Source organism: Leuresthes tenuis, unplaced genomic scaffold, assembly GCF_036924035.1.
Source record: "Leuresthes tenuis unplaced genomic scaffold, fLeuTen1.0.hap1 SCAF_9, whole genome shotgun sequence".
Taxonomy (NCBI): Eukaryota; Metazoa; Chordata; class Actinopteri; order Atheriniformes; family Atherinopsidae; genus Leuresthes; species Leuresthes tenuis.
This window is the reverse complement of record NW_027325363.1, coordinates 15,962,257-15,978,886: the sequence shown is the minus strand read 5'-3', so window position 1 is coordinate 15,978,886 and position 16,630 is coordinate 15,962,257.

Below are 16,630 nucleotides of genomic sequence, written 5' to 3'. Positions count from 1 at the left end.
CTAATTTTAAACAATCCTATAAACAGCACATGACATGCAGTCTTTCACCATGAATAACCTACAAGATTTTTTATTTATTTACCATTACAATGGGCATGAGTCATATTGGTTTGATGTGAGCATAGCAGCTGAATGAGGGAGTGGATTATTTACTGCAGATAATGTTAGTCGAGCCATTAGAAATTGCTGAAACTGATGCATTTATCAGTTCAGAACATCTGCATTTACTGCCACTACTTCAATCAGCATGGTAAGATGCACAGGGATAGTCATTAGCTAAAACTACAATATCTGTTACGGGTCCCAAAAATGATAGTTTGACCTATATCCAATCTTTTAAAGATTGGATTGACTTGTCAAGATTGTCTGGATTGGTGCGGGAATGGTTCTCCTCTTACCTTTCTGGTAGATGTTTCTGTGTATTGGCTCACCGGATGATGTCTGACACTGTAGGGTTTGTCCTGTGGTGTACCTCAGGGTTCTGTCCTGGAACCTAGCCTGTTCCTTGTATACATTCTCCCTAGGACCGATTATTAAGCAGTTAAATAATATCTCCTCTTATCATCTTCATGCTAAAAATATCGACGACTGTTTTTTTTCACTTCTGACTCACGGTTCACATCATAACACAACACTTTACTAAAAACACATCTGTCCCTTTAATGGTTTGGTTCAGGTAACAACAGTGCATGGTTAGGGTTAGAAATAGATAATGGTTAGGGCTAAAATACATTCTTTTTCTTTTTTTAAACAACCGTCAGCTTCACGGACATTATTTTGTTGGTTGCCCGAGTTACATGTAAACCCAAAACGATTCAATAAAACCGTGTCACTTCCTAGTCTGATAAAGGCAATTATTTGAATTGGCAAGGGTTAATCGACAAAATGCCCAAATGTGACATATTTCTTGTGGAGGGCAGTCTCAAATAGCAAACATAAATTTTGTGTCAGGAACACAGAAAAATCTAGGTTTTTCCTTTTCATTTTATGTAGATTTGGATTAAAAAACGCAGCAGAGGTTGCAGACAATTGACCTGGACTAGTATGTACATGGTTGGGCACAGTTCAATAGCTTGATAGTAGTTATATGTGAAACAGACATTTTAAGTGGTTTAAACTTTGACAAGAGCTCCCACTCTGCTCATTTGCGTCTCATTCCAGAGGTGTATTTTCCTCATGAGATCTGGTCTGATAAGTGTGCGTTTGTCTATGTGTGCTTGTGGTTGTTCGTCAGTTTGTGCAACAGCTTGAGGCTAGATTTTTCTGGCAACGTAAATAGATGAGTTCCTGAACTAATTACACAGCTGTAATGTACTCATCAATATTTAAGGGTAATCACTGCTTTAACAGGCACTGATTACCATGAAAAGAGCCAAGAGAAGGGAGGTGAAATCTCTGATACTTCTAACAATGCTTCTGTTTAGCCATCATATTGTCAGGGACACAGATGCAAGGTCGATTCAAAGTCAAGAATGTTTATTCATATAAACGGCAGGTGGAGGATCTCCAAGCAGAGCAAATTAAAGGGCTGTGAAATCCTGAACACTCTCCTCAGTAAATATGTTTGAGGATGGTGCAGCTATGAAAGATGATCAAAACCTCTCTACTCTAGGAGGAAAATAAAGGGCTGTGAACAAAATAAATCTTCACGCTCTCCTATTGAGGCGGACTTAAACAAAAGACGCTTTCTGAAAATACAGAGGCACTATGAAACTTAATTAACTAGAAGCACGCCTTTAACGGCGGCACAAAGATCTTTAAGAACAAAATACACAAAAAAAATAAATAAATCGCTCGACTAGAGGAGGAACTATGAAACTTTAATATTAACGAACGCAGAGCTCCGTTAATGGAGGTGACTATGAAAAGGATACAAAGCAAAATCACTCCAAAAGGGAGGAACAAAACCGACTATGAAACTTAGCGTGAACTAATCTATGGACAAGGAATAACTTACAAACAAAATAGCTCTGAGGGAGGATCGCGTGATTTCAGGCTCATTGTAAGAGGCAACACACTGGCACAAGACAAGGGAGACGCAGACTATTTGAGAACAAGAGGAGCCATGGGGAACAGGTGGAAACACTCTGGGAATCAGGGAAGACAATCAGACGCTTGACACAGGAGGAAAGGCAAGGTACCTGAAACGAGAGGTAAGTTAGTGATTTCAAAATAAAACAGGAAATTACGAGAAAAGACATGAATCAAATTGGACGTTGTTTTCCAATTAAGTCAAGAAAAAATATAAATTGTATTTGAATAATAAAAAAAATGACTTTCAAAGCAAAAATATCCTACTGTTTTAATAAATGTAGAATCCACATTATATTATCCTTAATATCGCTTTTCTTTTGCATTGTCCACATTAACCGAACATGAACACAAAGCTTGACTTTTACTCAAACATTCCCTAGAAAGAGGCAGACAGCGAAAATAGCAAGACTATTTTTTTTCTTCAAGTTAGAAGCAAATACAGAGTGTGACAGAAATACCCATCGAGACAGATTAAAGGGAGCGACACAATCAAACATGCAATTACCCTGTTGATTTCTCTGTGAGACACTGACATTTAAATGGAAACTGTAGAGGAGGAAAAAGAGAGACATTACTGTACTTTATCACTCCGTGTTCCATTACTGTGATCGCCATTACAACATCATCCATACTCTTGAGAAGCTCTGCACAAGACATCCTGGCACCAAACTGCACCAGCACACGTACACATATGGGAACATGCCAGCAATCATAGAGATCCCGCTGTCATGAGTGTCCACACCTGTATGGAAACAATTAAAAAATTGTTCATTACGATAACATAAAGTAGTTTTTCTTGATTCAGATATATGTTCATGATTCACCTTTTTCATATTCAGAGAAATAAATACAATACTCTTCAACTTTATGTCAAACAGACAAAAACTATTTGTTTTCCATCTTGTCCTTGTCTTCCATTGTGTGGATTTTGATGCAGTGGTCTTAAAGTCACACACTTGTGTTGTTAGTTTTTTTTTTCTTGTCTTCTTTTTTTTTAAGGTTTCCTGTGGGTTTGATGGATACTACTTATTCTTGTAGTGCATTGCAGCCGGCAGCAACAGTTCTGTTCCATCCCTCACATGTCTTCATGTCGCCCCAGAAGCATTTCCGGAACAGATTAGCACCTGCCAAATCATTCAAGTTGTAGTCAGTCAGGCAAAATCACATATGTCTGTGGATTCTTAACACAAACAGACCATTTTCTCCCAAAAGTGCAATTAGTTTCTTTGCCTTGTCTTCTCTTGTTCTTTATTTCAACTTATGACCTCTCATTCCCCATAGTTTAAATCTTGTGATTTCTAGCTCTGGCAGCATAAGTGTCAGTGAGCTGCTTGCACACGCACATTGATGTTTGTGTGGTGTATTCAGAGGTTGTCGACTGTCCTAGACATTCCAACGCATCTAGTTTTAGCCCTAGGAAATCACTGTACATGCAAATATAGTCTAAATTGCCCAACAGGTGTTTTCTTTAACTTGTTTAGATGGTAATTTCATGAGATTGTGCTCAAATTATGACAAAGGGATTTTATCTGAGCACAGCCACAGTCTTGAAATGTGTTTATCACAGTTGATGAATGGTCCTAATGGATCAGCTTTTTAGTCACAATTTCTATTGTCAGACTTGTTTTACAATTTGACAAAAAAATAAATGAAGTTTATGTGAATGAGCTGCTTTCTTGGGAATTTTGCTTTGTCAGTTTAAAGTGTATATGTGCAAAGACAGTAGCAGCAAAGCAAATTAATGCAAACTGCACAACACGGAGTGACACGATTACACCCCCCCTCCCCCATTCCTAACCCATCACTCCATAACAAATATTTTGCCAAACGTGAAACTGAAATTTCAGAGTCCATTTGTACAGGATGATATAACTTGAAAGTGGCTTGGATTCTCTGAGGCATTCTTGTGTATGACTTTCATTCCAACTCGTCACCCCTCTGCCTGATTGCTGATTGCTTTGGAGATCGCATTCGAAAAGCTTCCTGTGCATACAGACAGTTAAATGTCATTGAGCAAATGACCTGATCAGGTTCATGTGCTCATGGTTAAACCTGCCTGTGCACGTGAATTTTTAAGACTCTTTTCACAGTCCCAGCACCTCACCAACCACAAACGCATGCTGTGTTTAAGTGCCAGTGGAAAACTGGGAACTAAAATTTTTCCTGGGCCATCTCCTGACCATTAAAGGAAACAAATTGATGTAGCTGAGGTCATTTAAGAGTTAATTAACTATCAATGCAATTCTCTGCAATGATGTCTTCCATCTCTCTTCCTTCTTTTTACGTAATCATAAACACAAATAAGGCTCTAAATCCACCATGACAAATCATCTGGTGAAATTGGTTGATTGCAGTGCTTTTTAAAGCTTCATATCAAATTTAACCTTGACATTCAAATCGACATGTTCATTTTAACTGCTAAAGTCAGGGTTTGAAAACCGTATACTCCCATTATGTTTAGTATCCCGCAGAGTAGGTAAGTAGTGTGGCACAAAGGGTGAATGATTGAGAAATTAGATTATAAGACGACAATTAGCTTTGCTCATTTTCACCTCGGCAGGGTGACCATCACATTGAATGTTCGTTCCTCAGTTATCACTAAAAGTCATAAAGTAACAGAAATGCTCTTCCTCAGTTTCTTTGATATCAGTTGTACCCCATGGCAATGTAGATACAAGATTTATCAAAAGTATTACGATTATCCTGTCATTTGTAAAATTGACATTTCCCATATGGGAGGCTTATATTGAATGTCAAACAAATGCATTTCTAACTCCAATGCAAATATTCAAAAGTGTCAACTTGTGTTATGAAATACCTGTAATAAAGAAATGCACAGGTATTAGGTCTCCAATAATGTTTCTTTCCAGCTCCGATCGCTTGCACAAATGTGATCACATCTTGCCCCAAAAATACCAAGTCAAATGTGGAACTCAAGGCTTTAAAACAAGAGTTCACAGACCAATGGGTTGTGTCATTGTGGCAACATTGGTTTATAATGTACAGTCCCTTAAGGTCATATATTCAAATACAAGGGTTACTGATACCAACCCACAAAAATACACCATTCCCAACATGCTTTAAAGGAAACAGTGATTTCTAGCATCCGGACCTGCCTCCTCTGTGATATACACAGATGCTCTCCAGCACTGCGTTCCTTGTATTTCACGCTGTAAGAGCACATCTCTAGCAGAAAATCTCCAACTGTGAACTACAAGCGTGAACAACAACTGCAGAAAAAAATTTGAATGATACTGTCCACACATTCTACGAAGCATCTCATGTGTGCATATGGATCCGATTTCATTGGCAGAATACTGGCAATTGCGTTTGCATTAAGAGCAAATTTGTTACAGAATAGATTCAAGTATAAATCAAGTTAGTCATGGGAAGCTCTGTAATGCTGAAGCACAATACATCTGGATTGAGATTTATATAAAGCCATCCTTTTTCTACATTTCATGTACAAACATTTATGGAGTTTTTACTTTACAACATTGTACGGTTCTCAGCTTGATTTAAATAAAACTAAATATTCAGAAAACAAGACAATGATGTCCATCAGAGGCAACAATTATTAAATGTAGAATAATTCAGAAAGGATATTGCTGGAAATTTAGAACTTTTTCGAGCATTAGATTATGAATGAGCCGATTTTGGAAGAGACACTTTCAACATCATAATCTCATAATCTGTTTTGAAAGAGCAGTGACCGATATAGCTGTTCTCAGGGCTGTGTGTGCTGAGATTTAATATCTCTGGTCGTTACATGAGATGGACAATCTTCCCTGTTTCATAATTACGTTCAGATATACTGTGTGGGTGTTTAACCATCCCTCTCAGGTCAAGAACGTGTTAAGATTTAGAAAAATAAACCTTCTTGCAAGTCCTCTAACTCTTGACATCTTCAAGATCCTTAAAGATGCCACGCCCATCTCTCCAAATATGTCCAAGGCCTTGTGATGACTTCATCCTGACAAGCGATCTCATCTGCCCTTTTTTTCTACACTGGAGACTCAGGTATTCACCTTTCTGACCAACTTGTGTTTGCTTGATTTGAGGTGTCATGTGGTTCTCTCTGGGTACTCCAGCTTCCTCCCACCGTCCAAAAACATGCATTTCAGGTTAATTGGTGGCTCTAAATTGTCCCGAGGAGTGAGTGTGAGCATGCATGGTGGTGTGTCTTGTTTGTCTCTGTGTGACCCTGTGATGGACTGCCAACCTGTCCAGGGTGTACCCCGCCTCTTGCCCAATGACAGCTGGAATAGGCTCTAGCCCCCCCGAGACCCCAAATTGGAATAAGTGGGTATAGAAAATGGATAGAGGGATGAAGTGTCATGTTTCTCTTGAATGCAGCCCAGCCAGCAGGACTAAAAAAAGCTGTTTGTGACATCAGTTCAGCATATTCAGCTCAGGCATTAGGAGATAATGGTGTTCCACAAGCTATAAAATGTATCTGGCAAATTAGATGCTATCATGACTGTTTTCTATTCTCCTTCTGCCTATCCAGCCTTTTCCAGTCTGACACTACGTTAATTGCAATAACACACGTAACTATGGTTATTTCCTCAACTATTTGCACTGCTGTCTTCTCATTTTTAGATGCTTTCTGGTTCTTTTCATTTTTCACAGATTAAGATTTCACATTCAGAAACACATGAAAAGCCCATCAATTACTCTAAACTCTAAAAGACTAAAGCCGTAGAGACCATTTCAATGCTCTTGACTTCTAGCCCCTTAAAATTGCTCAGCTGTGGGGACCCTTCATTGGTGAAATGAAATTTCTCTTATTGAATCAAAAGGTAAAATAAACTAAATTATATCAAATGGAATCAAATAAGGCAACAATTGTGGACAATTATCAGATGCATGAGATTTCAATTAATAATCTTGTGTAACCCATAAAGTGGAGGCACAAAATTTAAGAACTTGATAGATTTAAAATACTGATTTGATACACTGATGTATAATGGGATATTTTCATATTGTTGTGTTTGACATTTTAATCTAATGCATTCACATGAAAGTTTGTGAAACTGTCACAAAATATAATGATTTGATCGATGTCAAATGCCTCTGCTTTTTTCTTCTTTCTTGCGTATGGACATGAAAATAACAGCATATTGGAATTTAGTTATTTCATGATTTCACAAAATAATTGGTTGTTGCGTTTAAATACACAACCAAAACCCTCCAGCCTTTAGGCTGTGGAGTTACAGGTATGACTGTCATCCAGGATAATGGAGTTCATCACCCGTTTGACCTAGTTTTTTCAATGCATACTTCACTTAAAAACATGACTTTCACTTTTGCTCTTGCAGCACAGTTAGATTAACAGGCAGGGCTCTCAGGTTTTGAATGAAGGCAAGAGCGAGAATCCGTCCACCCCATTCCTGCGACTCGGCCACCTGTTAACAGGTGAGTCGAGCTACAGTTGAATCTCTACTGGCCATTTAACTTGACCACTGTCCTTGTAACAGTTTACACGAATGGGAGGGTAATCAAGTGATCAATTGAAGTATGTCCAATGTGCACAGTGAGTAAAAGACAAGACCCTTTTTACTCTAGTTGATTATATAATTGCAGGAGTGATTTGATCCACTGATATGCATCAGGATAGATAAACTTGTTCCTCACTCCTTTTGTCCCTTTTCTCACATTTCTTGCCTTGAGATCTCTGCTGTGTTACAATTTTATTGCACTTTGCATTTAAATGCCACAACCTTTGAAAATATCATACAACACTTATTTGTTAATGATTTTTTGTCAACTTTGTCCAATGTGGCATAATATTCATTTCACGCTTCCTTTGTTATATCCCTTTGGTTTCACCTGTTAAAACAGACCATTGTAAAGACTGTTTTATCGAGGTACGATGTGGACTTATACTTCTTCACCTCATTCCTCCACCTCTTTCTTATTCTCCCCCCCCCTTTTTTTATTGTCCCCCATCCAACTGGAATGATACCACTATCGTCCTAATTTTTTTCAACTATTTTTTGATACCTTTTCTTTTCTCCTTGCTCATTTATCATCTTTAGATTCATCACCACCTTACAGCTTTTGTTCTCTTGTCTCATCTCCCTTCCTCCCTGTCATCTTCTGTGTGATGGATTATATGTACTAAAAGCATTCTTAGATAAACAGAACAATGTAAGATTGGGCCTTATGAGACGATGAGTGAATTGCTGTGTCTAATTGTGACAACAGGAGGCACTGCTGCTCCCTAGATATGTGACCAATACAGCATCAGGGAATTGGATGATTTTATTGATTAGTGTACATGTGTTATAGGCACATGGAGTATGAAAGATCGTGATATCAAGGAGCAGCCGCATTGTTCATGGAGTGCTGCAAGCTATCACAGGTCAAATCAGACTTACAAGGAGATTAAGACTTGCAGAGAGGGCATACAGTGTTGTTATAAGGTGTAGAGAATTTAATTAAAATATTCTAAGAAGATATTATATACCGGAGCTCAAGCAAGGTTTAAGGGATAGGGGGTTTAATAAAAATAATTCAGCTCAGAGGCCCTCATCAGTCACACCTGACATAGATCCCTTTTACCACATTTTTGCACCGCTCCTTTTGAGCAGTTTGAGCTTATGACAATATCTATATTAAAGGTGGTACATCAAGTACTGCTTTCAGAAACATGCTATTGGGGAGCAACTCATCAAAAGGAAAAGACTCTACCCGATTCTTCTCTTTAACTATATGCCAATGTCAAAGTTCCCATTCTGTCTAAAATTCTAAAGATAGTTGTCCTTTATCAATCCTAGACACTTTAGAAACCTAAGGCATATAGAAAAGTTCCAAATCAGTTTTAATCACATCACAGCATTGAAACACAGCTTTTCTAAGAGTCTGCTTATAACCGTCGGATCAGGGGACTGTGTTGTTTTAGTGCCATTAGACCTGTCTGGAGACTTTGATCTGGTGGATCGTAATATTCTGTTGTCACATCTTGAAGCGTTTGTTAGTATCAAAGTTACTTTTTTTTTTTCTTGGTTCAATTCTGACTGAGAGCAACATTTTTTGTTCACTTTGGGAAATATGTCTCTTCTGCAGCCCCTCTTACAAGTGGGGTGCCTTAAGGGTCCGTTTTGGGTCTAATGCTGTTTACATTATGTAAGTTGTCTTTGGAATCTATTTTTAGGCAACATATAATTCCTTTTCATTGCTTCGCTGATGATAACCAGGTCCATTTGCTCTTTGAGTAAGACAGCAGAAACTCACTGCAATTGTTACTGAACAGTCTAAGTGACCTTAAAACCTTGATCAAATTAAACCTTCTCAATACAGAAAATAGAAGTAATTTGGGCTTATGAATCTACAGTTCTGTTCAACAATTCTATTGGTGCTCTTGGCCCTTTGGCTACATATAGTCATTCTGTTGTCAAAAATCTGGATGTGATTTCTGACAGCTCCTAATATCAATAGGCAGAGCAGTGCAGCTTCTTCCAACTAAGAGTGATTGCCAAGGTGGAAGCCTTATAAATAGACAAACTTTTGGAAAGTTGAAGCGTAGCATAGAGAGAGGTGTAGTTGCAATCTTCAGAGACTGTCATTAATGGATTGGGATATTGTTTTGTAGCTTGGAAACAACTTAGCTGATGATGTCACACAGAGCACTGGCAGATAACACAGTTGAGAAAAACATGGCCAGAGACTCACAATCAACAGTTAAACATCTGGGGTGCAGTATCACTCAGTATCATTTCCAGGACTACTGGCAACCTGTCCAGGGTGTACCCTGCCTCTCGCCCAATGACAGATGGGATATGTGCCAGAATTACAAGCAGAAAGATGTTTTAGTGCACAGCATCCAAACCAATGTAGACAATGTTTAAAAAAAATGTGATGATGACTCTGTCATTTCAGTATTTTCTGTTTGTCAATCACCCAGGAGATAAACAACCAAGTAATACATTTTTGTCAAACTTCCCTATCTGTGATCAGCATGTTGATCAGATACTCCTTCTCATCTTTTTTGTCATTGTTTAGAAAGAGGATATGCACAGGATCAGGCACGGGCACAGTTTTGTACATGTGGATTTTTCTTGGCACATATACTTTTCAGATTTTGTGACTATGTTGACCTTCAGTATAAAAGCTGCGCACTCTTAATAAATGAGGGCCCAGGACACATTCAAATGTTCTTTGGTCATGCCCTGTCTGTTCAGAAGTCTTTGGGGCTTGGGGAGGACCTACTGATTGGAGTGACTTATTTTTAGATGTATTTTTCTTAAAATGTAAATATAAAACAGAAATGTTACCAAAGCTACTTAATCAAAAACAGGTATAGTGCTATTATATGAATCATAAACAGAAAGCAGATCTTTAAAGGCAGTCGGAATAATTTATTTTCATCATCTGGAAAGAATGAAAAATAAAGACTATTCTTAGCTTTATGGTGACAGTGTCTGACTGTGTGTGTGCCCGCTGCTGCACCTCATCAGCTGGGATTTTGGCTGCAAACACCACACCATCTGTTGGTCAAGGACTTCCTGAACAAAACAATTCAGTCCCAGAAGGCCTTTGGATGGAGTTGATGTAGCATGTCAATGCCAGGTTGGCTAACCTTTAACACAAACACACGGAAGTTGAAAGTCAGGCTGCAGCTCATTTCCTTTCCTTTTTACACCTCACTGGTCTGGGTCAGACATCTTGGAAATACTTTTACCTCAGACAGACGCTGCTGTCATCACTGATGTTATCACTATAGATGTCACTTCTGATGTTACTGCTCTTGTAGCTGTTGAAGAAACAGCTTCTTGTTACAGCTGTACCGGACTCACAGGTTAGATTACTATCTGTATTAACTGCTTTCTTGCATGCATGGCGTCCCTGGACACCACCATCTGCCTCATCATTTCTTTTAAGCGAGATACAGTAAAACAATTAACTAAAGCTAACGGTATGCCGCTGAGTGTTTCCACACAATGTATAACACTCACAGGTCACACCTTAGTTTAACAGTTGTGTAATGGTAAGAGAACATGGAACCATATCTGTAAAACATACCTTGTGGGTGAAATGTAGCCACTGAATCCACCAGAGTGTTTTTGTTTTTGTCTTCTTTTTTACAGCCTCAGATCCAGCTGAATCTGGAGTCTCAGGCTTCACCCTCATACTTTTTGATGGTGTTGACTCTGCTGAGAATAACAAATTCTGATGTAATTTTACTGCATGGTGCTGTCACAATGACAAAACTGCATCAAATTAAAGAGGAACAGATGGTAAAACAGTCTTTGACAGACCTGTCTTATTTAATAGAATACTTCACGCACCCAAAACTCTCCTGTGTGGGGTGCATGAAGCCTCCTTGACACCAGATTCTTCATCTTCGTTCTCCTCAGTGTTGCTGTCACAGGTGGTAAATGGACACAAAAACTGCTTGGCTGCATATGGAGTCATTTCAGGCTTTAACTTCATAACTTGTGAACATAGCATGTGCTACTGGCAAAGTTTGGTTATCTAAGCCATTTGGGTCAACACTTGACACAAATCGCAGTGTATGAGTGACACAATATGCCAAATTCATCAGTATCCTCAGCCACACTTCAGAAGTGAACATTTCCCACACACAAAGTATCACACACAGCAGTTCACTTCAACATGGTGTTTTCCTGTCATCTGACCAATGTTTAACTGGGGGTGCCTCTTTGTACATGTTCTTATCTGTATTTTTGTATTCTTGTGTAATTGTGAAATGGCTTTAGTTGCAGCCAAAGCACTGTTCCAATTAAAAGTACACATAGAGACAAGAAAGCTCCAGATATTGGGATGTACGGCCTCTTTGCTCTGCCTACATCAAGGAGGCTGTGGCAACGTGAAAATTCTTTGACCTTTACAGTGGAGATATTTGACATGTTTATTCTTAGATTTATTATTAGTATTAAACAGAGAGTAAAATAATTTTGTACTTTTCATTGGCAGGAGAGGATGTCAGGATTACATCTTTGACCAGACTTTCTGCTCAAGCTAACAGTGGTGTGTCATGAGCTGGCGAAGCCCTCCTTCCCAGAGGGAGAAAATCAGCTTACAAAGAATCAAGTTGTCTCATTAACTTCAGAGATTCACTTTCAAACCATATAGTTAGACTGGATGGCCTTACTTTTGTATCCACTTCTACTGTGAGCAGCCTTGGAATCATTTTGGAATCGTTATTAGCTGCCACATTCTATTCTGCTCGTTATGTGGTTCCAAAATTCTGTGCTGCCTTTATTGCCTTTCATTCTATGTTCTATTCTTTGTGACATGTTCTAAAGGAATAGAACAGAAGAATGCCTCCTTCCACAAACTGCATACAAAATCTCACAGAGACACAGTGGATCTAGTTGGACAGGGAGTTTTATCGAGCCGGTACATTATCGTTTGTTGAGCTGTTAAGCTTTGGGAAAAACACGATAGGCGTATTAGTTGTTTGATAAAGTCAACTGTCATGTTGCTGAATCATAAACGCATCATGTTTTTGATAAGTGTCACATTAACGAAACGCAGGATGGATTGGAGGGAGTTTGATGATATAAAAAGACCTCCCTGCAGCTCCTGCAAGGTAAGGAGTTTCGACCATTAAATTGTATTTAAAGTAAAAAAACTCTCTGTCTTTATAATTGACTGAACAAATTAGCCTACGTTTGTGGGCCAGGTTTGTTCAGAACAGAGAAATAGAAGATAGAAGATGAAGATGTATGCCAGACTTGTATATCAAAGAGATCAATTATGTGGAAAAAAAGAACTATCAAATGCATTTTTTCCTGTGAAATTAACTTACAAAAAGACTGTGATTTCTTTCTTTGAATATATCTAGTTATTTAAATACTACTTCCCACATCTATGGAAAATGACATCACAGACAGGTTCAGAACTGTAAAAGATCACATCAGATCTTTTAAGTTTAATCAAACTGAATCATTCTGTTTAAAAATTAATCATCACTAAATCGTATCTTACTTTAAGATTTGGGAACATGTTGAATGGTCTTCTCAGCTGGATATACACACATCCCTAATATGGGGGACAATACTGGTCAGTAACACGAGTTTATTATTTGCCGGCTCAGACCACAAACAACTGGTGAGTCATGTCATTTTAATATTTGCCCAGTCAGGTGCATGGCCATGGCCCTTAAATACATAGTGGGTTTTTTTCAAGTTTTTTTAAAAAAAGAGGGGAAAAAAGCCCTCAAATGAGCATACACATTCTCCTTTTCTCATTTCTTCTAATTAATTGCAATTCATAAATTACAATGGAAATCTGGCTAATGTTCATCTCATCAGTTTACTGTCATGGGTGAGAAACGTGGTAATTATCTCCACAACATCTCTGCTGACAAAATAGGTCATCAACTAAAGGGGAATGATTGCAGAACACAGAGCACCTCATTGCAACCTTGGACTGGCATCCCTGCATCGATGCATGAAGAAAGATGATTGGTTTATGAAGGAATACCCACTGTTGCGACTGACTTGAGGTGGACCATAGCCAAAATGATCCACTGCTGTATTGCGAATAGATAGTGATTTGTTGGACAGATTTGAGCAGAGAGGACTCAGAAGAACCAGTGTGGAGAGAAATCATTGTCCTGCTGTAAACGGATTCAGCTGTAAGAATATTCCAACTTCTGAAAAACTTCCAATATCCGCGTGCTTTATGTGACAGTCAGATAGCTCTTTTATGAGGATGAAAAGATGTTCCATTTATGTTACATTCAAAGCCACCAGACTCCATTGATAAAAACAGCCTTTTGAACACGCAGAGTACAGGAGCTGCTGCCTTGATCGTGCTATTTATTTGTGTGACTTTGACTCTTTATCTGGCTCTTTTCGTCAAAAATATAATTATGAAACTGTCCTTTGACAGGTTAATATGTTTTTATATTAATTTCTTCTTTCATCTGCTCTACAACATAAAAAAAGAAACACGGGTGTTTGGTTCTATCTGCACAGTGTAAACATTGTTATAGATGTCAGTCACATGGAAATAAATCAGCCAGTCAATCAGCTTCTCATTTTAGAAAGCAGGTTGATAAAACTTACAGTTTAAAGACCGTCAGGAAGTCATGCCAGTGAAGTTGAATTATTAAAACAGCTGTAAGCTGATGCAACTACACTAATAACTGAAACTATCAGCACTGATAAATATGTTATGAATATGTTGCAAAATTAATCCTCTGCTTCGGATCCATCTGCTGTAGCTTGTTGTCCTGAAATATTCAGCTTGTTTTGAGTCTTAGGCAAGCACCTGTATAGGTTCAGGAATTTTTTTGTTGAACTTAAGTCTTTAACTCTGCCATGATATCATAGTGTAAATTTCACAATGCTAAAAGAGTAGAGAAAAAATAAGTTGGTAACTGAAATGTGAACATACTTAAATGTCAGCTTCTTCTTTTGGAACTCTGGATAGACAATGACTTGTGTCATTCTTCTGATTGAACCCTTCATGTCCAACTCTGTAGGAATTTGATTTGTCACTTAAGGAGCATCTTGCATGTTGTCTTGTTTCCTGTGAATTTATTATTGAGTGTCATTCTGTGTTCTTGTCATTGTGATGCTTTCTTAAGTGATATCACATTGGAACCCTTCACACTCAGTAGGGCAGTTTTCAGTAGGAACTTGGTGTATCTGGTTGGATTGGAGGATTTTCCCAGATTTTTGCAGATTTTTCTGAACTTTCAGAAGCATATCGTTTTAGAAGGAGGTTTTGATTTTTATATGTTTAAAAATGATTATATATATAAATTTGTGTATGTATGTATACATATATATATATATATATATCCCTTTGAATGGGTCCCTCTTGTGCAAAGTAACCTCCAACAGTTCCTCACTAAAAGTATTTTGCATTGATGCTTTACCTGGTCACAAGAGAGTGATGTCAAAGTGGATAAGTTACCTTTCTCTCTCGATTAATTTCCTTTTTTTCCCCTCTCCATTTATTTTTCTGTTATAAGATGGTGGTGTCAGAATTAAATTTCTTTTCTTTATGTTTATCTTAAATTAACATTATATTTAAAAAAATTCCAGTTTACTGGCACCAACAGACCTTTGACAGGGATCCTCTTGTTTAAATCGTCCAGGCATTCTTCCAGTAGTTCCTCACTAAAAATGTCTTATGTAGGTTTTCGTCTAAATACAGTCAGGTGGTGTCAAAATGAATGTGTTTTCTGGCTTCCAGTCAGGTCAGGATGTGAATGTAAATGTCTCTTTGTCTAAAATAAATCTCTGCATTTGGCTCACACAGTCACTTACTCACCTCGTCCACTTTGTGTGTGCCTCTCTGTGACATTAGCTAGACATCTAGCAGGCGAGCTCATCATGTCTCAGCCTAAACTTTACACTCAAAACTACAGAGAGGAGTTGGAATCAAACCCTCGATACAAAGGCTTTTCAAAGCCATTTATTTGACATGCTACACAGCCATACTGATTGTATTATAAGGCGGATTTCTACGCCAAACTTTGTGAAGGAAAAAACACATGACAACTCAGAAACATATTCAAAAGGCAAAGCGTTATGACACTTCCGCCCACCACTTCCATGCTGTGACAAATTTTTAAAAAATTGCCTCTGCAAAAAACGGTTGAGGCCACCATGGCATTAGTCATCGTTGAACACTGTTTCATGCTGGACTGTTATCACATTGGAAAACCATGTAGAGCTCATTTCCCAGACTCCACTGTTGCTACCCACTTCAAAATGCACAGGACGAAGTGCACAGAAATGGTTAATGGTGTTCTGCAAAAGTTGGTTACGGATGTGGGTCACCAGCATTTCAGCCTGCTCCTTGACGAGTCTATGGACGTAAGTGTTTAAAAGTATCTGGAGGTTGTGATAAGGTATTTTAGTGAAACCAAGCAGACGACTGGGTCAATATTTCTGGGGCTTGTTCAGCTGGAGGTGCCAGATCTATAGCCCGTGCTGTTGTGGCTTTCCTTGAGAAGTGTTGTCTTAAAATAGAGAAACTCCTGGGGGCAAGGACTTACAATGCCTCTGTTATGATGGGAATTACCAATAGAGTCCATAAAGTGGGGAAGGAAGTGTATGTCCTCAAAGATCTGGTTCTTATTTGCTGTGTGTGCCACTCTCTGCAGCTTGCTGTAAGTCATACGTCCAATGACACCATTCTCTGTAGTGTTGAGTAATCGGTATGAGAGACTTATAACTGGTTTTCTGTATCTCCAAAGCACAGGGAGGCCTACAAGGCCATATATGACACCATCAACTGTGGGGAGAAACCCTTCCTGATAACCAAGGTGTGTGCCACTCTCCATTGAACCTGCAGTTTCATGCATTTTGGACCAGTGGCTAGAGCTTCGGCTGCACTTTAAAGTCACTTTTACTGATACGAAGCCTGGATAAAGAAGAAAGGATGGAATTATGACATTAAAAAAATAAAATAAAATAAGAATTGACAGAAGAAAAGTCAATTGTAGTTCTAAACATATCTCGGGTGTTTTTATTTTTCTAACTTTTGGTCTCTCCCACGACATTATTCCTCTCTCCTACAGCGTCAGTTATGATTACATGCACATTTGCCAGTTATGCCAATTAGGGGATCACATCATCCAATATCTCCTGTTCTTACTGAG